This window comes from Palaemon carinicauda, chromosome 11 (genome assembly GCF_036898095.1).
Source record: "Palaemon carinicauda isolate YSFRI2023 chromosome 11, ASM3689809v2, whole genome shotgun sequence".
NCBI lineage: Eukaryota > Metazoa > Arthropoda > Malacostraca > Decapoda > Palaemonidae > Palaemon > Palaemon carinicauda.
This window is the reverse complement of record NC_090735.1, coordinates 122,337,064-122,351,319: the sequence shown is the minus strand read 5'-3', so window position 1 is coordinate 122,351,319 and position 14,256 is coordinate 122,337,064. Positions and strand designations below refer to the sequence as shown.

The 14,256-nt window shown below is 32.2% G+C and overlaps 2 long non-coding RNA genes across 2 annotated transcripts in view; one reads left to right on the top strand and one right to left on the bottom strand.

Moving 5' to 3' along the window:
• The window catches only part of LOC137650152 (uncharacterized), a 407,979-nt gene that overhangs the window by 47,488 nt on the left and 346,235 nt on the right, over positions 1 to 14,256 (top strand). The window lies entirely within an intron of this gene.
• Positions 3,648 to 14,256, bottom strand: part of LOC137650154 (uncharacterized) — a 370,336-nt gene continuing 359,727 nt past the window's right edge. Inside the window, exon 3 of the long non-coding RNA XR_011045934.1 lies at positions 3,648 to 14,255. This is a non-coding gene — a long non-coding RNA (uncharacterized lncRNA). The remainder of the gene's footprint in view (position 14,256) is intronic.

The window sequence follows — 14,256 nt, the reverse complement described above, 5'->3', positions numbered from 1 at the left end:
TAGTGATTTATTTTATTTTATTTTATTGGAATAAGAGGCCAGTTTATTCTATAGATCTCTAGCTGTATTAGTGATCTATTTTATTTTATTGGAATAAAAGGCCAGTTTATTCTATGGATCTCTAGCTGTATTAGTGATTATTTTATTTTATTTTATTGGAATAAGAGGCCAGTTTATTCTATAGATCTCTAGCTGTATTAGTGATTTATTTTATTTTATTTTATTGGAATAAGAGGCCAGTTTATTCTATAGATCTCTAGCTGTATTAGTGATCTATTTTATTTTATTGGAATAAGAGGCCAGTTTATTCTATAGATCTCCAGCTGTATTAGTGATTATTTTATTTTATTTTATTGGAATAAGAGGCCAGTTTATTCTATAGATCTCTAGCTGTATTAGTGATTTATTTTATTTTTATATTATTGGAATAAGTGGCCAATTTATTCTATAGATCTCTAGCTGTATTAGTGATTTATTTTATTTTATTTTATTGGAATAAGAGGCCAGTTTATTCTATGAATCTCTAGCTGTATTAGTGATTATTTTATTTTATTTTATTGGAATAAGTGGCCAGTTTATTCTATAGATCTCTAGCTGTATTAGTGATTTATTTTATTTTATTTTATTGGAATAAGTGGCCAGTTTATTCTATAGATCTCTAGCTGTATTAGTGATTTATTTTATTTTATTTTATTGGAATAAGTGGCCAGTTTATTCTAAAGCTCTCTAGTTGTATAAGTGTCCAGAAACTTTTTATTGTTTAGTAAAATATCCATCCATATGTCAAACTAATAATTTTGTTTTCCACAGGATTAAAGTACCCAAGGCAAGAAGAGAGGAAATCTTGAAGGGAAAATTAATGTTACTGGACCCTCTGCAACTGCTGCTGTCAACAAGCCGAGAACTCCCAAGGAGGAATAATTTATCTTAACCATAAAATGGCAGTGAAGAGTCTTGGAGGTTCCTGAAGGTGGCAATCTGTCCGGTCTTCAAAGAAGATTTGTTTAGATAATGCTTCTGTAAATTATTCATTTTGAAATTCCAACTTCATTTTAATAAGTCTTATATCCCAAACGTTCCTTGTTCTTGAGCCAATCTATTCAAATAGTTCAAGCTTTAAACTTTTCATACAAGAATCTAATTTCCACTCTAATAATTTACTTTAAACCAGTCATATTTTAGTCTCAAAATGTGATTAATTTCTTTAATTTAATCATTATTCAGTCTGATCTTAGTACTTCATATGGTCAACATTTTCAAAATTAGTTTTTATAGCATGAACATTTGAAATATTTTGTGTTTTAAGCTATGAAAGAATTTAAAGTTATGATATTTTAAGCTTTTTGATAATTTAAGAACATCTGAATATTCCTACGAAGTCTCTTAAGTTAAATTAGCCTTAGAGCAAGGAAGTAGTTTTAGGTTTCAAGTTTGTTCAAACCTACAAGGAACAAAATTGATATAAGCTACAGTAATTGATTGTAATTGTTTTGTATAATAAGGTTTGTAATTAACAAAGCAGAGAGGTATGAAATAATTTAAAACCTTGTAGTCATGAAAATGAATTTGATCACAAAATTTATTTCTTAAAAATGTCTTAGGGACTTCATATCAGAGAAAATATATAAATATCATTGAAATTATTCCCTCATATTTTTTATCAATTTAAAGTCTAGACTCTAGAGTTTTCTCTATAAATATCATTGAAATTATTCCCTCATATTTTTTTTTATCAATTTAAAGTCTAGAGTTTTCTCTAGACCAGAAATGTCAAACTTATGACCTGCAGGCCAAATGTGGTCCTTGAGATGACTAGATTTTTCAACTGTATATTTGTTATAACTGAAGAAATGTAACTACAGTAAACTGTTAAGATGAACCATAATGTATTTTGGGCAAACTAGGATGAACTACAAAAAAAACTTTAATTTTCAGTCTTGCCAATAAATAAATACCTAATCTTTGATGGTCCTCGAGACCATATTCAAGTGGATAAGTGGCCCTCGAGAGGATTTGAGTTTTGACATTCCTGTTCTAGACTTATTGAGTAATATTATCTGTGAATTTATGGGCATTCTTGTTCTAGACTTCTAAGTCAATGAGTAATATTATCTGTGAATTTGTAACTATTTTAAACAATTTATCAATATGTGTGACTGCTGGGTTATTAGATTTGTGTTCAACACACTAACTTCTAAAACCTATTAGTATTATTCAAAATACTTGGAACTGTAACTTCAAACCATTTCTTTAATTATTCTTCTGCTTTCGTAACTCAACCCATTTAGACTTTGTTTATAGTTTATTTTAACGATTAAATGAATCTTTTCAGTTTGAGGTTAGCTTATTTCTGTAATATTACTTTATATCAATTCTATTTCATAATTTTTAGTTGGCCTAACATGTCGGCAGAGTTCGTGATTTGCAAGTTGGTTTCCGCATTAATAACGAACAAATAATAATACCAATTCCCTAATATCGCAAGAGGGTCTGCCCCTCCCTTTTATTCTTCTCCTGTACTTCTCATTCTCCCTATTTCCTTAATCTTTTCCATCCCGAGTACCTGCCTCTGAGCTATAAATTGGATTGTATCCAGGGGTACTCTTCCTTTCCCCATATTTCCCACTTCCCTATTATTATTATTATTATTACAAGGGAGCACATTCAAAATAGGCTAAAAGCTTACGCAATTCAAACTTGCATTGTCTTTCCCTGTACTGTAGTACAAGCATTGATCTCAAAACTATCTTTATTCAAATAGTTGCTAAAGAGAATCCTGTTAAGTCAATCTACCTGATTCAATATGAAATTGACTTGGTTTCTGCTTGAGTATTTGTCTTTAGTGTTATTCATTTATAAATTCATAGTTTTAAAACCTTCATCAGTCCGTAATATAATGTTAATATTGATTGTTTCCTATTTTGATAAGTTTTGATAATTATGCAATGCTATAAACCAGTGAGAATTAAAGTTAAATTATCAAGGCCATTTTGAAATCCTGTTTACACAATGGTATCTGATTGAGATCTGTTGAATTACTGATATTACCACAGTAATTGCGTATTAAATCTCTCTCTCTCTCTCTCTCTCTCTCTCTCTCTCTCTCTCTCTCTCTCTCTCTCTCTCCCTCTCTCTAATTTAGTTTTTCAGTAAGTTCCCGTTCTGTTGAAGAAAATAAATAGTGTTTTAATTTAAATAAAGTAAAGACGTCATGTTTGTCCAATATTCTCCATTTGTTTTCTTCTTAGAAGTTATTTTTAATATAAATTTAATTACACTTTTAAAATAAAAATTCTTTGTGGAACGTTACAGCAGTCACACGTAAGATCCTTGTTCAAAATAGCTGAGAAATTGTCCTAAACTTGATGTTTTTAGAATTATTAGTTTTGAATAGTAAGCCTTAGAATGACTACACTGTTTCTTTGCTAAAAGAATAAGTGATTTTAAGCAATGTCTCTCGATATTACATGTAATGACTTATTAATGTGATCAGCTTCATATCAATAGTTGCCCAATGTAGGTCAAGTGACTGGATTGAAAGACTTCATGACACAAGGAAGATTAAAGATTCAGTTTATGTATCTGGGACTAAATTGTTAAATTCTTTAGTTTTTAAAAAGTTGTTTGAAGTTAGGGCTGATTTATAAATTAACCCTTTTACCCCCAGGCTATTTGGAAATTTCCAACCCTTAACCCCCAGGGGGTTATTTTTTTCCCAGCACATTTTGCAGTATATTTTTTTTAAATTGCTCTAACAGCCTTAATTTTTATCATAGAGAGGTCAGGTTGGTCTCATTCTCTATGAAAATGCCTGAATTTTCTCAAAAAAAATTTTATAGCATTTTTTTGCAAGGACATACCGGTACGTCCATGGGGGTAAAGGGATGGCTTTTGTGAAACGTACCAGTACGTCCTTTGGGGGTAAAAGGGTTAATAGTAGAGTTATAAGAGGATGAGTTGTTGGATTGAAGGTCTAGGAAAACATATTTATGTAGTAACTCTATTAGTTCTAGAATCTCAAAGAACATATTGATTGAAGGGTTGAAGGAAAGTGTAGCTAAAACTAAAAATCTATTAAAAGAGGGTTAAGGGATGTTGAAGGGAATAGATAAGAGAAATGTCATGGTGACAATGAAGTATGAAAAAGGTAAAGTAAAGAAGTTGGTTAGTTTAAGATAGAGTAGTTAAGATATAGATATATTGAATGTTAATATCTTTTAGGGTAATTAAGGTTATTATTTAAATGGGATTTCATATGAATTATCGAAAAGCAAATGTAGATGTTTATTAGGACACGATTTTAAGATGAAAAGTTCAGGGACAAGTTTCAAGCAATGTGTATTTATGAATAACTTTAATTTGTTCTTTTATAACGAAAGCAGTAGTGATTGACGTAAGAAGAGCTTTTAATGAGACTAAAGGGGCTAGTTTATAGATTCTTTCTAGAAAGGTAGTCTAGAGAAGGCAGGCTTTGATTACATTTTAGAGAAATTATTGCTGTGATCGAATAGTTTAGGTTTAAATTGAAGAAATTTTAATGAAATAAATTTCATCTTATTGGAGAGGGTAGCTTCCAGAATGTTTCCTTAAGCGGACAGTAGTCATAAACTTTAATGACTGCACGAAATTTTCAAGTTTAAAGGAAGAGTTCAATAAGATCTTTAAGCATACGAAGTGAAGGGATGAGTTAGCTTTATTTTAGCTGGTTTGAAGTATGTCAATATTAGGTAACTAATAGAAACACTAGCGATTTAAAACTTCTATTTTCCTCGTGGTGGTAACCAAATCATGCAGACATTGCTTAAAATCATGATGAAAAGTGTGAACATTTTTTTTTAATTTGCACTTTCAGTTGTCTTTCTAAGAGGGTTTAAATTCAAGAATAATAGTCAGGCAAGTGATCTTTATATGGCAATTGTACTTGTATATAGTACAGTTGCATTTAAATTTTTGATTGATATTTTAACTTGAGTAAATTGCTAAAGGCAATGTTTTTATATTGCAATTATATTGTCTACTTACGCATTGCTAATGATTTCTTTTTATAGATTGCTAATGTATTTTCTATTTATACATTATTCTATCTTTTGTTTATGCATTATTACTGTATCTTGTTTATGCATTATTACTGTATCTTTTGTTTATGCATTATTACTGTATCTTCTATTTATACATTACTACTGTATCGTCTATTTATACATTACTACTGTATCGTCTATTTATACATTACTACTGTATCTTCTATTTACACATTACTACTGTATCGTCTATTTATACATTACTACTGTATCTTCAATTCATAGATTACTACTGTATCTTCAATTCATACATTATCACTGTATCTTCTATTTATAAATTTCTACTGTATTATGTAATTTTGATTTGAAAATACAGCTATTTTAACAATGAAAAATGCAGAAAAGACTTTAGCCATGTAAAGTACAAGAGACACAATCGTAAAGTAAAAGACATTACAGAAGACATTGAAAAACATCCATGGCTTAGCCATGAATGTCTAAAGATGTCTTCTATAATGTATTTTATATTACGATGACAAGTCTCTTGCACTTTACATGGCTAATGTCTTTTCTGCACTTTTCCTTGTTAAAATAGCTGTATTTCTTTTCAAAATGACATGATACAGTAGAAATTTATAAGCAGAAGGTACAATAGTGATGTATAAATGGAAGATACAGTAGTAATGTATGGATAGAAAATACAGTTGTAATGTATAAAATAGTAGATACAGTAGTAATATATAAATAGAAGATACAGTAATAATGTATGAATAGAAGATGCAGTAATAATGTATGAATAGAAAATACAGTAATGTATAAAATAGAAGATACAGTAATAATGTATCAAAGAGCAGTAAAACTTTGACTAATTTTGTAAAATTGATGTATTATTTATGAAACTAAACTTTGTGTGAATAAAAGAAATAAAAATTTAAATAAAACTTATTTATTTTCATTACCATTACAACCATATTGACAAAGAATATATTGAACAAAATAAAAAATAAAATAAAAAAAATATAAAAATTTCAGTAACCTGGAGTGTTCTCCTTAATCTAACGTTCATACGACTGAGTGTTCTCCCCAGTTGGCCCCCTCCCTCTTCTGGTACCAGTAAAATGCCTTCATTCTCTCTCCTCTGAAAGACCAGAGACCTCATGAAGTATAAAACCTTGCTTTTAACTATTATGAACCACAAGTGTTCATTTATAAGACTGGTTTATTCCCTTCCCATGTAGAGAGCTCATTCAATCTTCCACTGGTGATATGAGAAATATACTGTCTTTTGGTATGAAAGTATTATCAAAATGAGGACTATTTACTATGGTATTCTTGTTCAGTCCAATTCTCAAAGTATATTCATTCCTGACAACTCTAAGTCTTGTGATAATAATTCATTTTAGCCTCAAATTCAATTAAATATAGGTTACTTTAACTCTGGGTTTAAGCATAGTCGACTAAGAGTCGAATATTTTGTGTTAAAACTTATTTTTAATTTATGAATTAGGAAAAACAAATAGATTTAGATAACATCTTTTATTGTAGAAGATTGCTTGCCATACACAAAACAGGTTTCAATACACTTAATATTCTATTAAGTATAAGTATGAATACACTTCAAAGTCAATGATAAACTATATCAAATTCTTTAACCCCGTTTCTAACAACAAACTCAACCAACTACAGAATACGGACATTTCAGATCTCATAAAATGGGATCCTAAAGTAATACGTTTTCTTTGATTTTTCTGAACATTGGAAGGAGTTTGAAGTACAGATTTGAGATTACAAGTGTCATGATTGTGTAAATTAGTTAAGTTTTCAATAAAAAAAAAAAGAGAAGGAAATGGAAAGCCCACCAAGGCCCGCCCCTTCCCACCTGGTAACAAATTTAATTAGGCATTTTGTTTTTGAACGAACAAAGTCACCAGGCCCTTGAATGCTTTCCATTTCCTTCTCTTTTTTGAAATCTTTTATTGAAAATCTTACAGACATTAATGCATTGATAGTGAATTAGATATGCCAAGAATAGTATGAGGTTTTCAAGATAATGCTATAGTATTCTAATTTTGACATCTTAAATGATAAACCTTCAAGCAGTGACAGCAAGGGGACTTTTTTCTCAAAACTAAATTTATCATTAAATGAAAACATTTAGGTGGAGGGAGTGGAAACCTCATTAGTCTTATATTACAATTCCACCACGATCGATTACTCCAGAAACCTTTTGCTCTCTCAAAAGCAGACAGGAACCACAACTGCCCAAAGGCATCTCTCATCCGTCCCATTTCATGTGCATGATTGAGTCGGGTAAAGGAGAAGACACGTGCAAACCACTGCCCTGACTATCCTTACTACTCCTCCTAGCAGATAGGCAGATCGGACCGAAGTACACATTAACCTTGCACGTGGACCACAAAAGTCAATTCAGTTCCATGTGTAATACATTCTCAAATATGACCCTTTTTGAAAGCTACATGGAGAGAACCTAATTTAAGATTTTCCTAAAAACTAAACAACCCTTAACCTAACCGTGGGCCTACCTACAAAGCTGAACCACCCTTAATCTAACAGTAGGCCTACCTACAAAGCTGAACCACCCTTAAATTAACAGTAGGCCTACCTACAAAGCTGAAAACCCCTTAAACTAACAGGAGGCCTACCTACAAAGCTGAACCACCCTTAAATTAACAGTAGGCCTACCTACAAAGCTGGAAACACCTTAAACTAACAGGAGGCCTACCTACAAAGCTAATACCCTTAAGCTAACAGAAGGCCTACCTACAAAGCTGAACAACCCTTAAACTAACAGAAGGCCTACCTACAAAGCTAATACCCTTAAACTAACAGAAGGCCTACCTACAAAGTTTAATACCCTTAAACTAACCGTAGGTCTACCTACAAACCCTGACAACCCTTAAACTAACAGTAGGCCTACCTACAAAGCTTAACAAATTTTCCCTAAGAGAGAGAGAGAGTCAGTCTCAAATCAATCAATCAATCTCTCTCTCTCTCTCCAGCCCTGAGTAAATTCTATTGATATTACCTGGCCCTGATCAGCTCTTATGAAACCATAAACTATGGACAAGCTTAAGGAGATTTAGAATTATTCGGAATCATCCTCTCTTAAATGAATACTTTTAAGTCAGTCTACCTTTAACGGAATATCTTTGGCATAATAAACTTCGTATTTACAATCTTAATAGTCAGTAGATTTATTGATAAATTTGGAAAATTAGTTACATGAAAACGTATTTTGTGAAGTAAATATATTTTGAATTTGAGTCTAATTATCAGAAATTCATCATAAAATTAATGTCAAATATAAAACTTAGGAAATTGAATTATATTGGGCCATTATATGGTTTGAAACGGTTATTAGCAATGTTAAAAACATCTATGGGTATGATAATAACACTCTTTAACTGTTAAATTCTCCGTAATGTTAAGGATAGTGGACAATCTCATGAATACTTTAGATAACTGAAATTTGATTAGAAAAGAATTAATCCCAAGACTTGCTAAGTGTCTATATAACAATGGGATGAACTAATGGCTTTATTCCTTCATATAAATTAATGCCATTTATTAAAAGAAACTTCTGAAAAACTAGTATTTATAAAGTATCTTATACATTAGGTATCATTTGTAAATTTCATTACTTATGGTAAGAGCACGAGTCTGAAACTCTTCCCCTAAAAGGGAATTGTGTGAAAAAACCTTAAGCTTGTCTTACATATTAATAAAGAATATTTTCATATTTGCATTTTAAAATCTCAACACCTTGCATATCACCTCATCTTACTGTGGCCAAATAAAAAGTTAATATCAAAGGTTCGTAAAATAATGTAATATAATTTTGGCAATCCATAGATAAAAACAATTAGGATATACCAATCTGGTAAAGTGAGCAACTAATTTAAGCTGCTATTGAAAAAAATCTTTAGATTTAATCTTAAAAGAATTAATGCAAAAACAAGTGAAATTACTTTAAATTAATCAACCGGTGAATTGGCTTTTTCATATATACTTTCAATTACAGTACTCATTATGACACACTTTAAAATCCACGATTTAAATATGAAATGAATTTAGGCATCAGAACTATTAAGATAATTCTCAAAACCCTTTGATCTGAAACTCCCCTTTGGCCAAAATGTCAGTCATGAAATATGAATTTTTAGAGCTGCCTACTGAACAAAATTTACCCTAATCTCAATATTTAAACTCAATCTCATGACTTAAACTCAATCTCATTATTTAAACTCAACCTCTTATGATTTAGTATAAATCTAGATTAAATTTCTGGTGTTAACCTGAGGTATAGACACTTTCTAACCTTGATTTAACCAGAGAAAAACTAATCTAAGTGTCAAAGATAACCTTTAAACAGATTTATTAAAGTCACTACCCAATTAAACTTATTTTTCACTAAAGATCAACATTAGTACGAGACTATAACTCCTTTTCTATAGACTAGATCCTCCTTTTAGCACTTATACCAGGCATCACCCAGCCACTCGTTCATTGCTTGTTATATATTTACTGATGTACAAGGAATGCTCCTGCTTCAATGAATTCCTAAACTCAATCCAAAGGCTTAATTTCAGTGGTAGAACAGCAACGTAAGGGGTACATTCTCTGAGCTTACTGTTGTGAACCAGTTATCAAAATTACATTTGAAAACATTTGCGTAAATTTATAGGGACAATCTGGCCTTTTTCTTCTCCCCTCAAGTTACCTAAAGATTACGGTAATAACTACATTAAAATCAATGCAAATGAAGACATTTGAAAGTGTACTTTACCCAATCATAAGAAAAGTATAATTCCACTTGAATAATCTTTATTATGTTTTTGTTAAAGATAATTGCACAGATTATTAACTAAATCTAAACCAACCAATTGAAATTCAAAACTATCTCACCAAATCAGTAAAGGTTTTCTGTATTTCACAATTTGAAAATATTGAAACGTACGACATAACTTGAAAAGTTACAAATTTCAAAGAAAGAATTATTGGCTAATTTGTATGTAATTTAAACGCTGGGTACATAAAATATTCAAGACATTAATATCTCTAAAAACTTATTTTTCAAGATTTTCATTATAGTACTTACATAAATTCTGATTAAGTGCTTTGAAGATTAATGGACTAACTTCTAGTTTTAGATTACACTAAGTTACTATACATTTACTCAACATGGACGTAAGTTAACTAAAGTTTTAAACAGTTAAATCCACAGTTTATGACATTAAATATATCAGCATTTAAACGTAAGGGACTTTAGCATAAGCAGATCAGAGTTTATCAAGCTTTCAGTTAATTCAACAGTTTTTGGCTTTAGTTTTCTAGAAAGAATAGTGTAGAAAGTATGATCTTATACTGAACAACCTAAATTGTAAATTCAAATCTCAAGTGTCATTAGAATTAAAAGAAATAGGCGAGTTATAAAGTTTATATTTTGTAAAAGCTTCACTGAACTCGGTTGAGTCCCTTGTTAGGCTGGGAGGAACGTAGAGAGTAGAGGTCCCCTTTTTGTTTTTGTTTCTTTGTTGATGTCGACTAACCCCCAAAATTGGGGGAAGTGCCTTGGTATATGTATGTATGTACAAAGTTTCCTTGCATAAAAAGAATATAACTTCAGAGTGGTTAAGTTTTGTAAATTACTACACAAGATACATTCCTGTACATCAGTATTATAGTACATCTATAAAATCTAACCTTAAAAAGTCATACTTCAGTTTGGACCCCTTTGACTAATCATGAAAATTTTTAGAAATACCTAAACTGAGAGCAGATTAAACTAAACTATATTGAACTAATATAATTTAACCCTTAATTATGACCCATATAAATACTCCCTAAGCTAGGTTGCCTGATCCTGAATTACACAAACAAGGACTTTAATAATCCCTTAATTCCCCGAGTCAATATTGGCAGTAACTCCCCACTAACAACAATATATTCAAGAATGTATTACACATTTCTCCTAAAATGACTACAGCAGTTCTTTGTCCCTTCTTTATGTCATGAACAGAAACAGTAGGAATCAGATATCTTGGGACATTTATAATCCCAGCTGGACCCCTTTTCAGAGAGCTCGGGTATCTCAGTGTAATGGAAAGCACTGGATTGTAAGACTGATAAAGTCAACACTTTTAAAGAAAAGTTATCTAAAAGTTTAAAACTAAATTGAAATATCTCTACAACCTTATGATTTTCATTGACATATAAAACTGAAAAATTTAGTAATACAGTTACTAATTTCCCATTAACATGAAAACTCAAACATTCTTGGGCATTTTAAGTCACTCTCTTGACAGAAATTTGTTCATAACACAATTTACACAATACATGACAAATTTGATATAGTTTGCAACTGAAATGATAGTGTATACATAACAGAAACCTGTTCAATTTGACATTATAATCTCCTACAATTCAAGAGTAAAGATTTTTTAAAAGTTTTAAACTAAATTTCAAAAATATTTAAAAGCATGAAACATCAAAACTTTAAAATCATTTGAGGCTTAAAAGGTCTTTTAACAAGACTGAATTATTAATCATGACTAGAATTGACAAGAAATAATCTACCCTGACATGATTTCAGGGAAATCAAATTGGACTGAACATGTTCACCATAGCACAAAGTCTAGCATTTTGACAATACAACATAACCAAGTTAACAGTCTTCTTCTCTCATTAAACCAGCAAAAGAATGAATGAGTTCCTTACATGGGAAACTCATAAAGAGTCTAAATGAACAGTGGTTCTAGTCAAAAGCAAGATATATACTTCATGGGCCCTCTGGCCTTTCAGTGGAGAGGAATATGGCAAGTGCTGATACCAGAAGAAGGAGGGGGCCGGATGGGGAGGGAGGCTCAGTCATATGAACGTTCCCTTCATTTAATAAATCTTTCCAAATTGGGAGGGGGTAGGATCAAGGAGTGGGAATGGGAGCTCTGAAACTTTAGTTATGTATTAGAGTGAACGATCTGATTCGAACCGTTTGCATGATATTACGAAATACTCCCCTGAGTCATTTTCGAAATTATAAGTTAATTTCAAGGTATGTTCATGTAGCTAAAGAGAAAATGAGGAATAATACTATTACTAGCCAAAGCCCTACCATTTCACACACTCACATACTAGCCCTCACACTTCCTAGCCCTACTAGCCATTTCACACCAAAGACCTCCAAGCCATTTCACACCATAGCCCTCCTAGCCATTTAACACCAAAGCCCTCCTAGCCATTTCACACCAAAGACCTCCAAGCCATTTCACACCATAGCCCTCCTAGCCATTTAACACCAAAGCCCTCCTAGCCATTTCACACCATAGTCTTCCTAACTATTTCACACCACAGCCTTCCTAATCATTTCACACCATAGCCCTCCTAGCCACTTCACACCAAAGCCCTCCTAGCCATTTCACACCATAGCCCTCCTAGCCATTTCACACCAAAGCCCTCCTAGCCATTTCCCACCATAGCCCTCCTAGCCATTTCACACCAAAGCCCTCCTAGCCATTTCACACCATAGTCTTCATAACTATTTCACACCACAGCCTTCCTAATCATTTCACACCATAGCCCTCCTAGCCATTTCACACCAAAGCCCTCCTAGCCATTTCACACCATAGCCCTCCTAGCCATTTCACACCAAAGCCCTCCTAGCCATTTCACACCATAGCCCTCCTAGCCATTTCACACCAAAGCCCTCCTAGCCATTTCACACCAAAGACCTCCAAGCCATTTCACACCATAGCCCTCCTAGCCATTTAACACCAAAGCCCTCCTAGCCATTTCACACCAAAGACCTCCAAGCCATTTCACACCATAGCCCTCCTAGCCATTTAACACCAAAGCCCTCCTAGCCATTTCACACCATAGCCCTCCTAGCCATTTCACACCAAAGCCCTCCTAGCCATTTCACACCATAGCCCTCCTAGCCATTTCACACCAAAGCCCTCCTAGCCATTTCACACCAAAGCCCTCCTAGCCATTTCACACCAAAGCCCTCCTAGCCATTTCACACCAAAGCCCTCCTAGCCATTTCACACCAAAGCCCTCCTAGCCATTTCACACCATCTCGTCTGCCACTGATCACCTAAATCTATTCACTATTCTGTATTATCCAGCAATGTTCAAGCCCTAATTTAATTCTTAGTATTTAAATCTATACCAATCAACAAATCAGCCCTCCAACCTTCCAAAAAGCACATAGTTTTAGAACTATCTTTCCTAAACTTAAATTTAAGCTTCTCTAACATTATCTAATTAAAATCTGAAAAGTGTGAATAGTAACTCTTTCTTTTCCCTATATTATATATCTTTATATTCCATTCAAAGTATACTCCTAAAATCCTCTATAAACTACTCTAGTCACAGAGAGAGAGAGAGAGAGAGAGAGAGAGAGAGAGAGACTTAAGATTTTTAACATGGGGGCGAACGGTGGACATTTCATTAAATACTAAAACTTACAAAATTAAGAATAAAAAGTATGGTAAGTTTTTACACAAATTACAGACATTGAAATATATACTCTAGATTTTTAGATATAAGACCAATAGTGCATTTAAACTTTAAATTACCTCAAATTCATGTGTTAATTATTACCCTTTATGAAATTCAAAATGCAATGTGGGGGATCAACTATCCAAGGTATAATATTGAAACTTGAAAGGGTTTTGTGTTAAGAAACAAGCTTATAGGACAGAAAGAAACATTGAAAGGCTAAACAAGAACACACCTTGAAATAAGCATTTAAAGCAGCTCAATTTAAATGCCCCAAAAATAAAGGAATTATGTATACTTAAACTTGAACCTCATTTCCCTCAACTGAAAGTTTTGGCATCGGATAATTCAGTAATCTTATATAAACTTAATTCCTAGTACAATAACACTACAGTTTAAAATTTTCCCAACTAATTTACGAATATGTCCCTATTTCCCGAACTTTAAAAAGAATATAAATTACAAACTAAAACTATTTTGATATCCATAAAGTTTTTTCAAATCTTACTATAAATACTTAATTCTTGAAAGTAAAAATTGACAAATAAATTTAGGAAAACCTGGTTTCTAGGATCTCATGATTTGAATGGCCACTGGATTAAATAAATAAATACTGAAGATATCACTAGACTAAAATTTAACAGAAATAGCCCAGTCTCAAAATGAAATAGCCCAGCCTCTATCTGAAATAGACCACCTACCTGCAATAACTCCTACC